Raw genomic sequence first — 21,524 nt, forward strand, 5'->3', positions numbered from 1 at the left:
AAATCAGCCTACCGCCATCTGACATTAGGAGGAAATAGCGTTTACTTTCTCTGAGGGGGCAGGACTTATGTCTGTACATGGAGGGGAGCTGATGAAACAGCCCCGTCTGGACTCCACATTGTTAATTATTTACCTCCTGCTGTGGTAATACAGCTGAACTTCCTCCTCCTGTAGACCCTGATGCTTTTCAGAGAATATCTGAGTTCATTCAGCTTGAACCAACCAACCAAACAACCCATCAATGAACCGACCAACAGATTCAATTCAATTCAATTCAATTTTATTTATATAGCGTCAAATCACAACAAAAGTCGCCTCAAGGCACTTTATATTGTACAGTAGATCGCACAATAATACATACAGAGAAAAACCCAACAATCATATGACCCCCTATGAGCAAGCACTTTGGCGACAGTGGGAAGGAAAAACTCCCTTTTAACAGGAAGAAACCTCCAGCAGAACCAGGCTCAGGGAGGGGCGGGGCCATCTGCTGCGACCGGTTGGGGTGAGAGAAGGAAAACAGCATAAAGACATGCTGTGGAAGAGAGACAGAGGTTAATAACAGATATGATTCGATGCAGAGAGGTCTATTAACACATAGTGAGTGAGAAAGGTGACTGGAAAGGAAAACTCAATGCATCATGGGAATCCCCGGCAGCCTACGTCTATTGCAGCATAACTAAGGGAGGATTCAGGGTCACCTGGTCCAGCCCTAACTATATGCTTTAGCAAAAAGGAAAGTTTTAAGCCTAATCTTGAAAGTAGAGATAGTGTCTGTCTCCCGAATCCAAACTGGAAGCTGGTTCCACAGAAGAGGGGCCTGAAAACTGAAGGCTCTCCCTCCCATTCTACTTTTAAATAAGGAACAACAAGTAGGCCTGCAGTGCGAGAGCGAAGTGCTCTAATAGGGTGATATGGTACTACAAGGTCATTAAGATAAGATGGGGCCTGATTATTTAAGACCTTGTATGTGAGGAGCAGGATTTTGAATTCAATTCTGGATTTAACAGGGAAGCCAATGAAGGGAAGCCAAAACAGGAGAAATCTGCTCTCTCTTTCTAGTCCCTGTCAGGACTCTTGCTGCAGCATTTTGGATTAACTGAAGGCTTTTCAGTGAGTTTTTAAGACATCCTGATAATAATGAATTACAGTAGTCCAGCCTGGAAGTAATGAATGCATGAACTAGTTTTTCAGCGTCACTCTGAGACAGGATATTTCTAACTTTAGAGATGTTGCGCAAATGGAAGAAAGCAGTCTTACATATTTGTTTAATATGTGCGTTGAAGGACATGTCCTGGTCAAAAATGACTCCAAGGTTCCTCACAGCATTACTGGAGGCCAAGGTAATGCCATCCAGAGTAAGAATCTGGTTAGATACCATATTTCTAAGATTTTCAGGGCCGAGTACAATAACCTCAGTTTTATCTGAATTAAGAAGCAGAAAGTTAGCGGCCATCCAGGTCTTTATGTCTTTAAGACATTCCTGCAGTTTAACTAATTGGTGTGTGTTACCTGGCTACATGGACAGATAGAGTTGGGTGTCATCTGCATAGCAGTGAAATTGTATGCTATGTCTTCTAATGATACTGCCTAAGGGAAGCATGTATAATGTAAACAGAATTGGTCCTAGCACTGAACCCTGTGGAACTCCATAATTGACCTTAGTGTGTGAAGAGGACTCTCCATTTACATGAACAAATTGGAGTCTATTAGATAGATATGATACAAACCACTGCAGTGCAGTACCTGTAATACCTACAGCATGTTCTAATCGCTCTAATAGGATATTATGGTCAACAGTATCGAACGCAGCACTATGGTCTAGCAGGACAAGCACAGAGATGAGTCCACTGTCAGAGGCCATAAGAAGATCATTTGTAACCTTCACTAAAGCTGTTTCTGTGCTGTGATGAGCTCTGAAACCTCACTGAAACTCTTCAAATAAGCCATTCCTCTGCAGATGATCTGTTAGCTGTTTGACAACTACTCTTTCAAGGATTTTTGATATGAAAGGAAGGTTGGAGATTGGCCTATAATTAGCTAAGACAGCTGGGTCTAGAGATGGCTTTTTGAGTAAAGGTTTAACTACAGCCACCTTGAAGGCCTGTGGTACATAGCCGATTATTAGAGATAGGTTGATCATATTTAAGATCGAAGAATTAATTAATGGCAGGACTTCTTTGAGCAGTTTTGTAGGAATGGGGTCTAAAAGACACGTTGATGGTTTGGAGGAAGTAATTATTGAAGTTAACTCAGAAAGATCAATTGGAGAAAAAGAGTCTAACTTAACATCGATGGTACTAAAAGTAGCTGTAGATAATATTACATCTGTGGGATGATTATTGGTAATTTTTTCTCTAATGATAACAATTTTATTTGTGAAGAAGTTCATGAAGTCATTACTAGTTAACGTTAAAGGGATGGTTGGCTCAGTAGAGCTCTGACTTTTTGTCAGCCTGGCTACAGTGCTGAAGAGAAACCTGGGGTTGTTCTTATTTTCTTCAATCAGTGACGAATAGTAAGATGTTCTGGCTTTGCGGAGGGCTTTCTTATAAAGCAGCAAACTATTTCTCCAGGCTAAATGATGATCCTCCAAATTTGTGACACGCCATTTCCTCTCCAGCTTACGAGTTATCTGCTTTAGGCTACGTGTTTGAGAATTATACCACGGAGTCAGGTACTTCGGATTTGAGGCTTTAGTTTTCACAGGAGCTACAGTATCCAGAGTCGTATGTAGAGAGGAGGTAAAATTATTAACAAGATAATCGACCTCTGTTGGAGTAGCGTTCAGATAGCTGCTCTGCTCTATGTTGGTACAGGGCATTGAAGATGATAACAGTGGGTGGATTATATTCTTAAACTTAGTTACAGCACTTTCAGAAAGACATCTACTTTGATAAAGTCTACTCTCCATTGCTGTGTAATCAATTATTGTAAATGTAAATGTTATCAGGAAATGATCAGACAGCAGAGGGTTTTCAGGAAACACTGTTAAATGTTCAGTTTCTATGCCATATGTTAAAACAAGATCTAGAGTGCGATTAAAGTGGTGGGTGGGTTCTTTTACAGTTTGAGAGAAGCCAATTGAGTCTAATAACAGATTAATTGCCATGTTGAGGCTGTCATTTTAAGCATCTACATGGATGTTAAAATCACCCACAATAATTATTTTATCTGAGCTGAGCACTAAATCAGATAAAAAGTCTGAGAAATCAGAGAGAAACTCTGTGTAAGGCCCAGGTGGACGATAGATGATAACAAGTAAGACTGGTTTCTGAGTTTTACAGCTGGGGTGGACGAGGCTAAGCATCAGGCTTTCAAACGAATTAAAAGTCTGTCTTGGTCTTTCGTTAATTAATAGGCTGGTGTGAAAAATTGCTGCCACACCGCCCCCTCGGCCTGTGCTTCGAGATTTCTGGTAGTTAGAATGACTCGGGGGTGTTGATTCATTTAAACTAACATAATCATCCTGCTGCAACCAGGTTTCTGTAAGGCAGAGTAAATCGATTTGTTGATCAATTATTAAGTCATGTACTAACAGAGACTTGGAGGAGAGAGACCTAATATTTAATAATCCACATTTCACTGTTTTACTCTTTGGTTCAGATGTGGATACTGTATTGTTCTTTCTTTTTGATTTTTTATGTTTAAATTGTTTATTGCTGGTTTTTAGTTTGGGAGCTGACACAGTCTCAATGGAGATGGGTTTTTGGGGGGGGGTAGCAGGAGGAGAGAAGATGCAGAGAGGCGTGTAAGACTGCAACTCTGCTTCCTGGTCCCAACTCTGGATAGTCATATTTTGAGGTCGACCGACCGACCGACCGATTGATCGATCAATCAATCCACTACGTTTTGTTGGTTGGTTTTGGTTGTTACACAGACAGCTCTGGTGACATCATGACCCACGAGTCATGTGTGGAGCAAGATCACCTCCACAGACATGCATGTAGACTCTGGGAGCTGCTGTGACATCACCACAACCTCGCCTCAGAGAAGGATGAGCAGAACATGAAGAGGTGGAACTGCTGTGTGAGCTCAGCTTGAAGAAACCGGTGTGGGTGTCCCTGAGATCTCCTGAAGACAAATCCTTCAGTGTTTCACACGGAGCATAGATGATTCCCCGAGAGCAGAAATACTCATACGATGGCGAGAGATGATTGAGGTTTCAGGAAGTGTGATGTGTGATGAATGCAGGGTGCACGCGCACACACACACACACACACACACACACACACATCTACACACCTACACACACACACGCACACACATCTACACACCTACACACACACACGCACACACATCTACACACCTACACACACACACACACGCACACACACCTACACACACACACACACACACACATCTACACACCTACACACACACACACCTACACACCTACACACACACACACGCACACACATCTACACACCTACACACACACACACACACACCTACACACACACACACACACACACACGCACACACATCTACACACCTACACACACACACCTACACACCTACACACACACACACACACCTACACACACACACACACACACCTACACACACACACACACACACACACACACACACACACACACACAGGTGAAGGAATGGATGATTGAAGGTGATAAAGATCCTCTGACCATGGAGGCTAGTCACAGAAACACCTGCTGCAGGTGAAAGAAATCTGCTGCTAACATGAACTTATGGAAGATTTGAATTTAAACAAAACTACAGTCTCATCTGTCTCTGTGGTAAAGCAGAAAATTTGGCAGCGAGCTGCTGGTCGTTCTCTGGATGGAGAGGGTTACCTGCACATTCACGCCCTATGTTCTATATCTTCATTGAAAAAGCAGCTGTTCTTCAGAACAGGGTCCTGCTGACCCACACGCTGCCACAACATCTGCATAACATCCTCATCCAGCTGTGCAGACACTTCCAGCTGCTCACGACTGCCGTTCAGGCAGCTTCCCTCTGCACTCAGGTGAGCTAACACAGTGCAAAATGTTTTGGATGGAGAAGCAGTGACGGAGGTCTGACGGAGAAGCAGGATTACCCTCCTGAGCTTACAGCTGTGGTTACTCATCACCTCTCTGGCTACGAACACACAAAGACATGATCAGGTGTTTGAGAGGGCTGAACGCGTCCACAGGTAACAGGCACCCAGCCTCCTCAGCTCCTCTAGGGCACACTGAGGTGTTCCCAAACCCGCTGAAAGACCTCGTCATGGATCACATCGTGAACCAAGGCTAAAGCACCTCAACCACTTCCTTTTGATGTTGAGGATCTTCTTCCCCATTTCTTGTTTCCACATTCCAAGTTTGGACTTTAGAGAACATCCAGGCAGCATCTGCAGGAGAGACAGCTGAGATTTCAACTGCCTGATCATGTGACCTCTGCTGAATACATCCATATCTTTGACCCCCAGCAGTCTCTCAGGGGTCACATGGTGGTGCTGGAGGTGCTGTGTTTGGTCAGTGAGGGTGGACAGGTGTGAGACAGTCCAGATAAAACGAGAAGTGGTGTTAAAGGTCTGAGAGTCAAGGACAAAAATACCTCAAAGCAGTGAGTGAGCGTCGAGTTTAATGTAAGAGCCACAAGTGCAAAATTTATGATGTCATATTCAGTGTTGGGAAGGTTACTTTTAAAATTTATTCCACTACAGATTACAGAATGCATGGCCCAAAATGTATTTTGTAATGAGAGTAACTTATTCTGAATACTTTGGATTACTAGATATATATTTTCATGTTCTTTATAACTGTAAAAACAAATGTACTATTGTTGTGTGATTTATAACTATTACTGAAGGTTACTCGCCATACCAATACCAACTAGATTTTAAATCTTAATATATCTTAATATAAAATGAGTAACAGTAGGGTGGGTATTAGGTAAGGCTCTCCTACAGAAGACTATTTCCAGTAATATGTTTTCTTTTTATCTATTAATAATCATGTGGAGCTGCACATGATTATTTGCAGCTAGCAGGTTGTTAATGCTATCCATCAAGTCTAAAAACAGCATGTTAATACGTGGAGATCCTGAAGGCTGCTCCAAAAATGATCAGATTATAATTTAAATATTTGTTCACTTCTCTTCCAAACCCCAGCTGTCTATTGTAAGTTTTGAGTTTTTACTCAAATAAAAATAAAGGCATTGTAACATCTCACTTGTTTGTTTTTATTCAGGCCCACATGTGTACTCTGTTTATTAAGAGATTAAGCTTGTGTTTCTGTGATGTAGTGATCGTGGTTAACTGTATGAAACTTATGAACAGACATTATGAAACAGATGATATATAAAAGCTAATTTTGCCAAAGTGCTTAAGATACTTTTTTAAATGATCTTTTCTTTTTTCTTAAAGAAATCTACTACAATATGTGTAATATTTTAATGTCATGTGTAATTTCCATTGCAATCACACTTAAATTAAGAGGGTAAAAACAGTAAAGATTCTAGAGCTGTGATGTCATGAAGTACACTGTACAATTGCGCTGCGTTCTCCAGACTCCCGTGTGAATTTACGAAGTTGGGACTAGCTAGAACGCGAGAACGGACTTGCGTACTTGAGCACTGAGAAACGGCCTAACAGTCTGCAATCTAACCTCAGCTAACATCAGCTAACATTGTTAGCTTGGTGGTGAGTAGCCTTCATTAATAGTAATAAAAATCACACAGCAATAGTACATCGAAGATACTGAAGTATCATCCATCCCATTCTTCTTATGAAGTGGTGTCAGAATTTCCAAGTAAGAAATGCATTCCTGCCTGTGCACTGCTGGCTCTGGGTCCATAGTGTAACTGATGCCACCAACATGAACAGGACGCTTACATTAGAGCCTCTTATTGTGTGTTTTGTTTAGATTTCCGGCAATCCAAATCAGAGAAACTGTATTAATCCCAGATGGAAATCGAGTTTTTAAAAAAATAATTAAAAAACGAGCCACACTCAACCCTGGGCTGCCTGTTCTCAGCCATGGGATACATGATTACGTGCTCACCCAACTGAGCTAAACCAGCACCGGACTGCTTTAACCATCAAAATTGGAATAATAGTGTATTCTATTTATTTCAACAAAGTAACTGTATTCTGTTTACCATCCATTTAAACGGTAACTGTAATGGAATACAGATACTCAGATTTTGTATTTTAAATACTTAATGCCGGTACATGTATTCCGTTACTCCCCAACACTGTTTATATTAAAGATTATGGAAGAACACAGAGACCTCCTTACAGGATTTATAAAAACTTCGAGGACTGGAAGCTCTTTGATCAGTCCAGCCTGTCAGGTGAAGCAGGTGAGTTGCAGGCATGAGAGTTAAATATAACATGATTCTTGAGGCGGCTGCTGTTGTGATTTGGTGCTGTATAAATAAACTGAATTTAATTTAATTGAACTCTGACTGTGAGCATTAAACTGATCTAAGTTCAGTTTCTAACAGAGCTGAACCGAGTGTTTCAGGCCTGAAAGTTTGATGTGGAGATCTGCTGGACTGATGAAGCTGTGAGGCTCAGACAAAGGGAGGTTGCCAGGTGGATGGATGGGTGGGGAACGACTAAAGCTCAGTGAACTGAATGAAACCAGCAGGTTTCCATGAACTGTGCAGTTAGTTAACAGTGATGCTATGATGCAGCAGAAAGACAGAATCTTCAGCTGAAGAGTCACGTCTCTATCTATAACTACGACTCCTCCTGCTCAGGATCAGGAGAATAAAATATGTCTCTGGCTTTTGTGAACTCAGACAGTAAAGTTTTGCAGATGATGGAGGAAACCTCGAAATGGCTGCTGGCATCCTCGTACAGAGCTCACACTGACGAATATTTATGATGCAGACTGCTGAGCTGATTATGAAACTTTTAATGAGGACTGATGGGACAGCTGCACTGAATCAGTCTGCAGATAAAATCAACCAGCTTTAATAGAAACTTCAGAGATTTTTACCTGTAAACCAATTTCCTGTGCTGCCCCGTGTGCGCCCCAGGACTGCAGAGATCCGATGTAATAATCTCTCATTAGAAAAACAAATAGAAGCCTCCTGACGGCCTTCATCACGTCTACTTCGCTCTGCTGTTCCTCATTCCCACTGATAATCAAATCCTTTTTGGTAGTTGTATCTGCTGATCAGTACTGACACTGATGTATGTAATAAATGTGCTCATATAATAAGCTATTATTTCCTAATGCAGCAGTGTGACGTTGTGTGTCCCCAGCCTGTGAGTGATGCCCCTGTAGGCCTCCCCAGACCGTGTGGTTATTCTGGAGGCAGCTGAGATGTTAGCACTGAGGCCTCAGGAGGGTCGCAGAAACCAGTGACTGGTGCGTTTGTCCATGAATGAATGTGCTGTGACCCAAAACTCAGGCCCAAAGTCACAGCCCACCACTTCAAGGCAAAAACATTCAGTTTTTAAGGTGCTACAGGTGAGTACTAACCTAAACCAAGAAAATTCCTTGGTGTGATAATACATCACAATATATCCTGGATTCCCCACATTACTTGGATTAAAGTCTCTGGTAATTCTCTACAAGGTTAAGAATCGCATAAATCAAACTTCATTATATACTCTTTATTATTCTATTATACTCCCGTACAGGACATAATGTGTGGAAGTTCGGGGAAACATGTGCGGGGAAACACACGCCCATCCAATATACATTCTGCAATAAAGAGCAATAAGGATTATAAATAAAACTACTTCAAGAGGACCAACTAATCCAGTTTTTATTAAATTTAATATTCTCAAATTTAAAGATTTGTTTGACTTCAGAACTGCATAAAAAATGTACAAAGCAGCAAATAAATCTTTACCCCATAGCATTCAGAACTTGTTCCAAATAACACCAAATACTCATGACCTGAGAGGAATCCATATGTTCAACAAGCCAGTACTACGGACTAATGTAAAATATCACAGCATTACAGTCACAGGAGTTAGTGTGTAGAACACCTGTACAGATGAAGTTAAGAAAAGTACATCAATACAAAAATTCACAGGATGGTTTAAAAACAATAAACTGCATGAATATAGTAAATGTTCCTCTCAGTGATTGAACTGTCTCATTGTGTTCTATTGAAGCCTTGTCCTTATTTTTATGGATTATGGCAAGAGTAATCCAAGCTTAAAGTATTCATTAAGGTATTTGTCACATAGATATAATATAAACTGAGAGATTAAGCGGTGTTTACCATAGGGAGCTTAGTTTATGTAAAAACGTAGTTAGTTGTTGTTTTGGTTTACAAGCTTAAATTTTTGATGCATTCTCAATCATCCAGGTAAGTAAATCAAAAAAATTTGATTCTGTTCATCTGGACGTAGCGTTTTCAGTGGGACCACAATTCACGGATCACATTAACTTGGTGGACCGACACATTAAATTCACCAGGGAGGATATGAAAAGTGGCAGGTTAGCCTTCTTAGACTGTGAGAGTTCCATCAGTAATGGGGAACATCTAAAAGTTGATGTGTACCGGAAACCTACGCATACAGATCAGTATTTAAGGTTTGACTCTCATCATCCACTGGAGCATAAATTGGGTATCATCAGGACGCTACAACATAGAGCCAACATCATCCCCACAGACACAGCGGCCATGGAAGCAGAAGAACATCACATCAACAAGGCCCTGAGTAAATGTGATTATCCCAGCTGGACATTTGTCAAAGCTGGGAAGGCGCCTAAAGAAAGCTCCAGCCGATCCAGGACAGAAGTACAACCGCTGCCTAAGCCAAAACCTGAAGTGATCCCGTATGTGTCAGGAGTAGTCACGCTGCGCCAAAAATTGGTCCACTCCAAGGATCAGGTCCCCCGACACAAAGGCAGTAACATAGTGTGCGCTGTTAAGTGCCAGGAGGATTGCCATGACTTATACATCGGGGAAACCAAACAACCTCTGGCAAAGCGGATGGCACAACACAGAAGAGCTACCTCGTCAGGCCAGGACTGTGCAGTCTATTTACACCTACATAATTGAAAGAGTGGACACTCTTTCAATGATGAGGATGTGCACATCCTGGACAGGGAGGAACACTGGTTTGAGCCCAGAGTCAAGGAAGCCATTTACATGAAGAGGGAAAGACCATCATTGAATCAAGGAGGGGGCCTAAGGATACATCTTTCGCCATCTTACAATGTTGTGATTGCAGCCATTCCCCAACCCTCTGTGAATGGTACTCATGGCCATTGATCAGTGGTCTTTGATCAGCGGTTGTTGATCAATGGTCATGAGAATTTCTCCCACTGAAAACGCTACGTCCAGATGAACAGAATCAACTTTTAGAGACAAGCTTAATTTTTTTATGTGTGTATTGCATATGAGTATAGACTTGTATATAGTTAAACATGTATTGATTATATCCGTGAATCGCTACCTTATCATGTTGGAGGGGTTTGTGTGTCCTAGGGATCCCAGGGCTATGTTGTCCAGGGGCTTCTGCCCTCTGGTAGGATCTCCTATGGCAAATTGGTCCTGGGTGAGGGACCAGACAAAGAGCGATTCAGAACACCCCTATGAGCAGAACACCAAGGGAACAGTTCACCCTGCTTGGGATTGGATTACCGGAGCCCTGCCCTGGAGTACGGCCTGGGGAGAGTGCCCAAGGGCGAGCGTCTGGTGGCCAGACCTTAGTCCATTGGGCCCGACCGGGCATAGCCCGAAAAAGAGACATGGCCCCATCCTCTTTCAGGCCCACCACCCACAGGAGACGGCATAGGGGTCAGGTGCATTGTGTGCTGGACAGCTGCCAGGAGCGGAGGCCCTGGATGACTGATCCGCAACTACCAAGAGTGGCAATTGGGACATGGAATGTCACCTCTCTTGTGGGGAAGGAGCTTGAGTTAGAGCGTGAGGTTGAGAGGTACCAGCTAGATCAGGGGTGGGCAATCTCAGTCCAGGAGGGCCGGTGTCCCTGCAGGTTTTTAGATCTCACCTTGGGTCAACACACATGAATCACATGATAAGATCGTTACCAGGCCTCTGGAGAACTTCAGGACATGTTGAGGAGCTAATTTAGCCATTTAAATCAGCTGTGTTGGTTCGAGGACACATCTAAAACCTGCAGGGACACTGGCCCTCGTGGACTGAGATTGCCCACCCCTGAGCTAGATATAGTCTGGCTCAACTCAATGCACCGCTTGGGCTCTGGAACCCTCTCCTGGAGAGGGGCTGGACTCTGTCTCAGTCTGGGGTTGCCCTTGGTGAGAGGCAGCGGGCTGGGGTGGGTATCATAGTATCCCCTTGGCTTGCTGCCTGTACGTTGGGGTTTCTGGATGAGAGGGTTTGTATCCTGCCACTTCGGGTCGGGATACAGGTTCTGACTGTTGTCTGTGCATATGTGCCGAGTGGCGGTTTAGAGTACTCAGCCTTCTTGGAGTCCCTTGGTGGGGTGCTGGAGGGTGCTCCACCTGGGAACTCTGTTGTGCTACTGGGAGACTTCAATGCTCATGTGGGCAATGACAGTGATACCTGGAGGGGCGTGATTGGGAGGAACAGCCTCCTGGATCTGAACCCAAGCAGTGTTTTATTGTTGGACTTCTCTGCAAACCACAGTTTCGACATAACGAACACCATGTTCGAACATAAGAGTGTCCATAAGTGCACGTGGGACCAGGACGCTCTAGGCCGCAGGTCGATGATCGATTTTGTAATTGTATCACCAGACCTGCGGCCATATGTTCTGGATACTTGGGTAAAGAGAGGGGCTGAGTTGTCAACTGATCAACACCTGGTTGTGAGTTGGATCAGGTGGCAGGAGTGGAGAAACCTGGTATGCCTAAACGTATAATGAGGGTGCACTGGGAACACCTGGCAGAGGCCCCACTCTGTGACATCTTCAACACACACCTCCGGCAGAGCTTCAACAGCAGGGAGGGAGGGCGACTAGGTAAACGGAGTTCAAATTGACCATGTTCAGCACCTCCATTGCCGAAGCCGCTGCATTGAGCTCTGGCTGCAAGGTGGTTGGTGCCCGACGTGGTGGTGACCCCCAAACCAAATGGTGTAAATGAGAGGTGAAGGGAGGCTGTTAAACATTTCCTTGGTGGCAGAGCCCCTGGGGTGGACGAGGTCTACCCTGAGTTCCCGAAGGCTGTGGATGTTGTAGGGCTGTCCTGGTTGACACGCCTCTACAATGTTGCATGGAGATCAGGGGCGGTACCTCTGGATTGGCAGATTGGGGTGGTGGTTCCCATCTTCAAGAAAGGGGACCGGAGGGTCTGTTCAAACTATAGGGGAAATCACACTCCTCAGCCTCCCCAGGAAAGTCTATGCCAGGGTGCTGGAAAAGAGATTCCGTGCATTAGTCGAACCTCAGATACAGGAGGAACAATGCGGTTTTCGTCCTGGTCGTGGAATAGCTGGACCAACTCTATATCTTCTCAAGGATACTTGAGGATGCATGGGAGTTTGCTCAGCCAGTCTATATGTGTTTTGTGGACTTGGAGAAGGCATTCGACCGTGTCCCTCAGAGTGGTCCTGTGGGAGGTGCTCCGGGAGTATGGGGTGTTTGGCCCATTGCTACGGACCATTCAATTCTTAAACTGTTGCAAGAGCTTGGTCCGCATAGGGGTCCGTCGTGGTGAAGAGAGAGCTGAGTTTAAAAGCGAAGCTCTCAATTTTTCGGTCGATCTACATCCCTATCCTCAACTATGGTCACGAGCTGTGGGTAGTGACCCAAAGAAAGAGATTGCGGATACAAGCGGCAGAAATGAGCATTCTCCGAAGGGTGGCTGGCCTCTACCTTAGAGATAGGTTGAGAAGTTCAGCCATGCGGGAGGGGCTCAGAGTAGAGCTGCTGCTCCTTCACATCGAAAGGAGCCAGGACATACTGGAGATATTATATCGCTCAGCTGGCCTGGAAACACCTTGGTGTTCCCCGAAAGCTGGAGGAGGTGGCTGGGGAGAGAGAGGTCTGGTGACCCATCTCTGGAAAAGTGGAACAAGATGGATGGATGGACGATGGATTGTTGGATGGATGGATGAATGGATGGATGGATTATATAATGTCAAATTTTGAATATTGATTTGTAAATAATAGAATATGAAATGAATCTGTAGCAACAGAGAAAGTGTAAACTTCATCCTACTCCTTTTTGAACATGAACATTGTGTAGACATAGAGATATTCCTGAAACTTAATGTTTTTAAGCTTTTTTTTCTCTTGTTATTTCACTTATATTTGCATGTTCGAAATAAATTATTTTATCTATCTATCTATCTATCTATCTATCTATCTATCTATCTATCTATCTATCTATCTATCTATCTATCTACTCCCAATCAGAAAACCTCAGACTTCAACCAATAAACAGGATCTAAAGCGTTTTCAGAAGGGCGGACCGATCACGTTTGACTCCAGAGTGGTCACCGTCCACTCTCAGATTGATACCTAATGAATCAGACTTTCAGGTAACGTGTTTGTGAATCTGCTGTTGATCAGGCTCATTGTGATAGATAGATAAACACTCAAGACATCAGCGATTAACAGTCAGAGATGAAGCAGGTCAGCCTGCACTCCATCACGGTGAACGGGTCCTGGGTCCTCATCATCTCCTCCTGGGTTGCTATGACAGCAGCATATCAGCTGATGCTAAGAGTGCTGTGTATTACTCAGGCTGATGCTGACAGAGAACATGTTTGTGTTCCTGAACAGGCGGCGATGCCTCGTCCTGATAACTGACGTGACGCCTCGCCCGGTATGACCCCAGCCGGCCGGCCAAGAGTCCATCAACATCATTTTATGCTTTAACCTCTTCATTCATCAGCCCTCACTCTGATCTCTGACCTCCAGCAGCTAACCAATCAGCACATTCTGCTTCTTGACCTGACCTTGCTTCTCTGTCCTCAATAAAGAGGCCAGAAACCCATTCATCAGCCTTCTGATAGAGATGAAGAAAGAGAGACAACATCATGAGGGTTGTGGAGAAGAACGGGAAACAGGAAACAGGAATCAGAGGTGATCAACATGAGGACAAATAGGAATTTTGAAAGATAACTCATCTCCAGAGACATCAGAAACAGAAAACAGAGGCTCAGATGATCCAAGAATAATCTAGAGATCACAGCAGAAACCAAAAACTCAGCTGACCATCACCACACACTGGAAGCAGAGGAAGAGCAGTGAGGCCAAAAAGGAAACACTTTAAACAGGAAGTGTCATAAACATGAATCCAAAAACCCACAACCACGACACCCATCTCTCAGTCACCGAGCTTTCTTCCTCTTCAAAAAACACTTTATTAACACAGCAGCTAAGTCCCAGTGTGACTGAGCAGAGATCGTAGCACTCACACTCAAACACACAGAGACACTCACTCACATACACACACACACACACACACACACACACACAAGTTTACAAACTCATGAGCTGATTTATATGGGCAGAAATCTGTGACATCAGAAACTGAATTTGAATAAGTTGAATTTGAATAAGTTAAATTTGAATTTGAATTGCTCGGATTGAATCTGAATTGTAACTTGAATAAGTGCTTTTAAAAACTGAATATGAATTAGCCTAATTTGAAATTCAATTTATTGGTTTGAAAATGATCATCACTAAATTGAAATTGAATTTTATTTTTGAAAATGAATTCATTTGCTTTGAAACGGTATTTTATCCTTTAAAAATTTAGCTCTCGAATAATTTCAGATTCACTTCTCACCATTCAGTTTCAGTTCTACAATTCAATTTCAGTTCCAAAATTCAGTTTTTTTGGGACTTACATCCGGTTCCGGTTCAAGAGTAATGAGCGCAGATTAATAGAACTACGTTTTACTAGCGGACCGAAAGTGTTACTGACGGGAATCTACAGCGTCTTGAGCTGAATTAAGACTTCAGAAGTCATTCGTCATGTCGCATGACCAGCGGATAAACTCTCAGGTTGGTAATAAATGTATTACATGTATAAGAACAAGCGTCATGTTAACAAATGATAGCCGTACAGTAACTTTTATGCTTATTGTAGCTGTTAGCTAAAAACGCTAATTTAGCCTAGTTTGCCCTGAATTCAGCTTTGACAAACAAATATGATCGACTGTTTCTAGTAGAATTCCAAAGTTGTCATCTTGTACCACCTGGGCCTTACACAGAGTTTCTCTCTGATTTCTCAGACTTTTTTTGTGATTTAGTGCTCAGCTCAGATAAAATAATTATTGTGGGTGATTTTAACATCCATGTAGATGCTAAAAATGACAGCCTCAACATGGCATTTAATCTGTTATTAGACTCAACTGGCTTCTGTCAAAATGTAAAAGAACCCACCCACCACTTTAATCACACTCTAGATCTTGTTTTAACATATGGCATAGAAACTGAACATTTAACAGTGTTTCCTGAAAACCCTCTGCTGTCTGATCATTTCCTGATAACATTTACATTTACAATAATTGATTACACAGCAGTGGAGAGTAGACTTTATCAAAGTAGATGTTTTTTCTGAAAGCGCTGTAACTAAGTTTAAGAATGTAATCCACCCACTGTTATCATCTTCAATGCCCTGTACCAACATAGAGCAGAGCAGCTATCTGAACGCTACTCCAACAGAGGTCGATTATCTTGTCAATAATTTTACCTCCTCACTACGTACGACTCTGGATACTGTAGGTCCTGTGAAAAAAAGCCTTAAATCAGAAGTATTTGACTCCGTGGTATAACTCTCAAATGTGCACCTTAAAACCGATAACTCGTAAGCTGGAGAGGAAATGGCATATTGCAAATTTAGAAGATCACCATGTAGCCTGGAGAAATAGTTTGCTGCTTTATAAGAAAGCCTTCTGGAAAGCTAGAACATCGTACTACTCATCACTGATTGAAGAAAATAAGAACAACCCCAGGTTTCTCTTCAGCACTGTAGCCAGGCTGACAAAAAGAGCTCTGTTGAGCAGTGTTGGGTAAGTTACTTTGAAAAAGCAATTAGTTATAGTTAGCAACTGACTTAAAATATTATAAAAGTAACTAATTACTAGGAAAAGTAATCATTGAGTTGCTTAAAAAAAAAGTTTAACCCTCTGGGGTCCAGGGTAAGTTTTGCAAATAACAAAGTTATTCGCATCTCTTCATCTAAACATGCAGCCAAGGCATTTTTCTTCTAACAATTTCAAGCTATTTACAGAACAATCAGGTGTTCTGCATCAGATAAGATGCCACACAAATTATTTATGCCACTCAAAAGGATAATTTCTGTCCACTAGAAGATAAAGGAGAACATCTCAAGCCTGATACCTGCAGGCCTGACAGCAGGAGGTGTATCACTCGTCCTGTTTTCCACTTGGAGACAGCGTTTACACGGTAATCTGCCTTTAGTGGCTTTTTGGCAGCAACTGTGACTTTCAGCAGTCGCCTCATTGTTCTGACACACACAACAAAACTATCGACTACACTACACAACATACCAACGACAAAACACACAATCTACACACTCCAAACACGCTAAACATAACAAATCTCTCACATCTCAAACTCGATCTCTCTTTCTCTTTTGCTCTCTCCCCGCCATCACTCCTAAAACTTCCATTACTATCATTACTCTGTTTTTACGTGGCCTATCAACACAATTTAAAAACTGGTATACAGTTTGAAGTCCCCACTGTAAACACAAAAATTAAGATTCAGGGTTGCCTTGGGTTGTTGCTATGTCATCTTAAATTGGTCATGTGATTGGTTTACCATGGCTATTCTTCCTCAGCCAATCAGCAGCACCTGTGCAATTGTTTTGCCCCCCCTACCTCCCAGTAAGCTGTCTGTGTTGAAAAATAGTAAGGTGTCCGCACTGCATTTTCTTGTTAGTAACAGTAACAGCGTTGTAACAATAGAAATAGTCATTCATTAGATTACTAATGACTGAAAAAAGTAATGGCTTTAGTAATAGTGTTATTTTTAACACTGTTATTCCCATCACTGCTGTTGAGCCAACCATTCCTTTAACATTAACTAGTAATGACTTCATGAACTTCTTCACAAATAAAATTTTAACCATTAGAGAAAAAATTACTCATAATTATCTAACAGATGTAACTTTATCTACAGCTACTTTCAGTACCATTGATATTCATTTAGTATTTTTCTCCAATTGATCTTTCTGAGTTAACTTCAGTAATTACTTCCTCCAAACCATCAACATGTCTTTTAGACCCCATTCCTACAAGACTGCGCAGAAGTCCTGCTATTAATTAATGCTTCAATCTTTAATATGATCAACCTGTCTCCAATAATGTATGCTATGTACCACAGGCCTTCAAGCTGGCAGTAGTTAAATCGTTACTTAAAAAGCCATCTCTAGACCCAGCAGTCTTAGCTGAGGCCAATCTCCAACCTTACTTTTATCTGAAAAGTTCTTGAAAGAGTAGTTGTCAAACAGCTAACAGATCATCTGCAGAGGAATGGCTTACTTGAAGAGTTTCAGTCAGGTTTCAGAGCTCATCACAGCACAGAAACAGCTTTAGTGAAGGTTACAAATGATCTTCTTATGGCCTCTGACAGTGGACTCATCTCTGTGCTTGTCCTGCTAGACCTCAGTGCTGCGTTCGATACTGTCGACCATAATATCCTATTAGAGCGATTAGAGCATGCTGTAGGTATTACAGGTGCTGCACTGCAGTGGTATCATATCTATCCAATAGACTCCAATTTGTTCATGCAAATGAAGAGTGTTCTCCACATGCTGAGGTTAATTATGGAGTTCCACAGGGTTCAGTGCTGGGACCAATTATGTTTACATTATACATGCAGTATCATCAGAAGACATAGCATACATTTTCACTGCTACACAGATTCTTACAGTAGATGGCATTACCTTGGCCTCCAGTAACACTGTAAGGAACCTTGGAGTCATATTTGACCTTGGAGTCATATTTGACCAGGATCTGTCCTTCAATGCACATATTATACAAATATATATGACTGCTTTCTTCCATTTGCGCAATATCTCTAAAATTGGAAATATCGTGTCTCAGAGTGATGCTGAAAAACTAGTTCAGGCATTTATTACTTTTAGGCTGTACTACTGTAAACTGTTATCATCAGGATGTCTTAAAAACTCCCTGTAAAGTTTCATGCCCTGGGTTTTGGCAATCAGGGCTCTGTTATTCTCTCCTTCCCAATCGGAGGTCCACCCCTGGGTGGTGACCTCCAACCTGAAGCCTGCCCTTCTCCCCTGCAGTTCATTACTGGCAATCTAATGCAGCAGTCTTTAGGAGCAGCATGCACCTCCACTCTTTCACCAGATCCTCTGCCCTACATCGTCAGTAAATCAGCTCCCTGACACCCCAGGCCTTGTCTGGCTCCCCCTGCAGTGCTGCTCACCATTGTCTCAAGTAAGCCATTCACATATTCCACAGAACAGCCATGTCCCATCATTGGCTTCGCATATCACTGACTTCTCTCTCCCATTTCAGACCCATCTCTCCGTGAGATTCTCCCCATTCACTGTCTATTGTCACTTATAAATAAATTCACTTTTGCAACAAACTATTCCGAGTTCAGTATCTGCTTTTGGGTCCATTCCTGTGATGCCCATGACAAAAATCGTTCAGTTAATCCAAAATGCTGCAGCAAGACTACTCACAGGCACTAGAAAGAGAGAGCATGTGTCTCCTACTGGCTTCCCTTCATTGGCTTCCTGTTAAATCCAGAATTAAATTAAAAATCCTGCTCCTCGCATACAAGGTCTTAAATAATCGGGTCCCATCTTATCTTAATGGCCTCATAGTACCATATCACCCTATTAGAGCACCTGCTCTCAGACTGTAGCTTACTTGTTGTTCCTAGAGTATTAAACAGTATAATGGGAGGGAGAGCCTTTAGCTTTCTGGCCCCTCTACTGTGGAACCAGCTTCTAATTTGGATTCAGGAGACAGACACTCTTTCTACTTTTAAAATTAGGCTTCAACGTTTCTTTTTTGCTAAAGCATATAGTTAGGGCTGGATCAGGTGACCCTGAATCCTCTCTTAGTTATACTGCAATAGGTGTAGGCTGCTGGGGGATTCCCATGATGCATTGGGTATCTCTTCTTCAGCCAGTTCTTCTTTCTCACTCACTGTGTTAATAGACTTCTCTGCATTGAATCATACTTGTTATTAATCTCTGGCTCTCTTCCACTGTGTGTCTTTGTCCTGTCTTCCACCCCTCAGCAGATGGCTGCCCCTCCCTGAGCCTGGCTCTGCTGGAGTTTTCTTCCTTTTAAAAGAGAGTTTTTCTTTCCCACTGTCGCCAAAGTGCTGGCTCATAGGGGGTCATATGATTGTTGAGTTTTTCTCTGTATGTATTATTTTAGGGTCTTTACCTCACAATATAATGTGTTTGGAGGTGACCGCTGATTTGACTTTGTGCTATATGAATAAGCTTGACCCATGGTTAGCAGCACAAGGGCTGGATCAAAAGGAGACAAGGTTTTCAGAGGAGTCAACATGAGAAGACAGAAAAGGAGGCTTCAGGAGGAAATGAGGAGTGAGGATTAATTTTCAGAAAGGGCGAAGATGACCTAAACATGAAATCAAAAGTAAGAACAAGACAAGCACAAATGTTTCTATGATTCATCCATGGCTCAGAATAAGCTGGGGCTCATTTTTATCTATTATTTATGAATAAGTTTTTTCTGGAAACAAAAACAGACTCCTCCCAGACTCACATGAAAACAGGAGGCAGGTATGTCCTCCATCACACACCTGTGCACTTTTTGACAGCCACCTGCAGTGACACCCATGCTCACACAAACGGAATGTCATCACCATTACAGAAAATGCCATCGCCAATCAATGTTTGCCACCTCACGCTGATCAGTGTGCCGTGGTTCCACACTGATGAATGACTCACAGTTGCTTTCACACCACCCGCAGTCACGCCAACAAAGATTTGCTTTTTCCTCGAGCTTGATCCCCGCAGTCTGCCAGCAAACTAAAGCTCACATCAAAAATACAAGAAGCGGGCGAGCAACGGGCCATTTGTGATAATGTCAAGGACGGTTTGAAAAGGTACATAACTGATAATGTCAGGGCTGTCTGAAGGTAAAAGCTTGTCTGAGAGAGATAACCATGACTCAGAGAGAAGAGGATGATGGGAGTTTGAGTAACTGCAGTGGTTTCATGAACGGTTCCTGTTGACCCAAACAGACGGCTCAATAAACACATCATTGACCAGCTGGCAGGATTAGTATGAGGAAAGGACGGCAGCTCTGAGGGCACTCAAAACCAACTGCGCAGGAGTGAAAAAAATGATAGAATGATAGGAATGATAGAATGCCAGCACCAGCTGCTGGTCCAGGTTATTCTTCCTCAAAATACAGAGGAAGTGCAGCCGCTGCTGGGCCTTCACCACCAGGGCAAACGTATTGTGGGTCCAGGTAAGATCAGTGGAGATGTGCGTGCTCAGAAACCTGAAGGTGGAGACAGATTCCACCCGTACAACATTTATAATGAAAGGGGAGTGGACCTGTCTGTGTCTCCTGAAGTCCATTATGAGTTCTTTGGATTTAAGGATCAGCTTCAGGTTATTTTGTGAGCACCAGCGGGACAAGTTCTCAAGCTCAGCCCTGTATGCTGTCTCATCTACATCAGAGATGAGCCCAACCACGTGTCATGGGCGTACTCAATGATGACATTGGTTGCGTGGGTTGGTGTACAGTCACAGGTGTACATAGTGTACAGCAAGGGCTGTATAGCCTTGCAGGGATCCGGTACTGAGTGACATTGGGGGAGAGAAGAGGATTTATGATGCCATAAATCCCCTATAGCTGCAGAAAAGGCTAACATTGTTATCTTTTTACAAAAAAAACAGCTAAACATGAGAGGTTTTTGGACAAAGTGTGTGTTCTTCATTCTTTAGGCACTGGTTCAAGCACCGTTTAAGCACCGGCACCGTTTCAAAAGTACCGGTTTGGCACCGGTATCGGATAAAACCTAAACGATACCCATCCCTAATGTTACCACTTAAAGACTGGACATGCCACCTGCTGTGAATGTTTTAATGCAGTACAGTTGTTATTATTATCACCTGTCACATCTTGTTTATGACAGTTAAAATAAATAACATTCATATAAGAAATAAAATTGTCTTGTGTAAACTGTATATGGTGTCAAATAGGCGTATACTACTGTACTTTAATGTCGGTCATAAAGGTGGTACTTTAAGAGCCTTATATTATATGAGGTGGTACTCATTGTAAAAAGTTTGAGAACCACTGACTTAATATATGATTCAGTATATGATCTAGTATAAGATCCAGTATATGATTCTGAAATGTCCACACCAATTTTCAGAACTTAATATTTCACTTCAAACGAGGCTCAGCTCTTCATCAGACATCTGCTGATCCTTCCTGAGATGGAGGCTCTCCAGCCTCTGCTGTGTGCACGCTTTGATTAATATTACAGATGCATCCAGCTGCTTGAGGCCACAATAGAATTGCCACTTTAATGACATCCTTATCCGCGCTGGTATCCCCGACTGTTAAAGCGAGACACTCTCCACACTTTCAAGTGTCAGAGCTCGCTCTCTGAATATGACGGACTAGAAGGCTGCAGT

This window comes from Oreochromis niloticus, linkage group LG7 (assembly GCF_001858045.2).
Source record: "Oreochromis niloticus isolate F11D_XX linkage group LG7, O_niloticus_UMD_NMBU, whole genome shotgun sequence".
Taxonomy (NCBI): Eukaryota; Metazoa; Chordata; class Actinopteri; order Cichliformes; family Cichlidae; genus Oreochromis; species Oreochromis niloticus.